General features: G+C 48.1%; 1 pseudogene; it reads left to right on the top strand.

Annotated features, from left to right (window-relative positions):
- LOC108315689 overlaps positions 1-971 on the top strand; it is a 1,459-nt pseudogene extending 488 nt beyond the window's left edge.
- Positions 972-1,168: the final 197 nt, after the last annotated feature.

Raw genomic sequence — 1,168 nt, forward strand, 5'->3', positions numbered from 1 at the left:
AAAAAAAAAAAAAAAAAGTGAAAGCTCATGAACTCAAGGAGCACAATAGATACATCACAGGTATTCACTGGCGGGGCAGACTACAATGCCTATGTCTGGAGTCAGGAAGATGGTGTCTGGAAGTCAACCCTGGTGCTCCTGAGAATTAACCATGCAGCTACTTTTGTGAAGTGGTCCCTCCTAGAGAAAAAGTTTCCGTGGGAAGTGAGGCATGACTCATTTCTGTTACTTTGAGTCTGAAGATGACTGGTGGGTGAGCAAGCACATTAAAAAGCCGATTTGCTCCATAGTCCTCAGCTTGGATTGGCATCTCAACAACGTTTTGCTGGCAGCAGGATCATGTGACTTCAGATGCAGAGTCTTTTCTGCCTACATCAAAGAAGTGGATGAAAAACCAGCCAGCACACCGTGGGGCAGCAAGATGCCTTTTGGGCCCCTGATGTCAGAGTTTGGTGGCAGTGGCACTGGTGGCTGGGTCCACGGGGTCAGCTTCTCTGCCAGTGGCAGCCACCTGGCCGGGGTCAGCCATGACAGCACCATGTCTGTTGCTGATGCCTCCAAAAGTGTGTAGGTCTCAACTCTGAGGACAGAGTTCCTGCGGTTCCTGAGTGTGTCATTTGTCCCAGAGAACAGCATCGTGACTGCTGACCATGACTGCTGCCCAATGCTCTTTAATGATCGAGGCTGCTTGACCTTCATCTCCAAGTTAGACATGGACATTCCGAAACAGAGCATCCAACGCAAGTTGTCTCCCACGGAATGCTTCCGCAACATGGACAAGAAGGCCATGACTGAGGACCACAACAACGGCCTTGGAGACCCTGTACCTGAATAGCATCACTCAAGTCTCTATGTATGAGGTGAACAAGCAAGATGGTCCCAAATTTTGCACTACTGGCATTGATGGAGCCATGGAAGTTTGGGATTTCAAGACCCTCAAGTCTTCCATCCAGGGCCTCCGGATAATGTGAAGCTGAGTAAGCCTTCACCATCTAGCATGACAAACTGTGGCCAACCACAGCTGTGCTGTGGCACGGTGGTGAGGAAGCCAGCCCCAAGGAAACACTGACAACACATATCACGCCAATATCGTGTGGTTTTCTTTGAATATAAAACTGTTGAGAGTGCTGGTTTTTTAAAAGCAGTGATTTTTTTTTTTTTTTTTTTT

The sequence above is a fragment of the Cebus imitator genome, unplaced genomic scaffold, assembly GCF_001604975.1.
Source record: "Cebus imitator isolate Cc_AM_T3 unplaced genomic scaffold, Cebus_imitator-1.0 Scaffold177, whole genome shotgun sequence".
Taxonomy (NCBI): Eukaryota; Metazoa; Chordata; class Mammalia; order Primates; family Cebidae; genus Cebus; species Cebus imitator.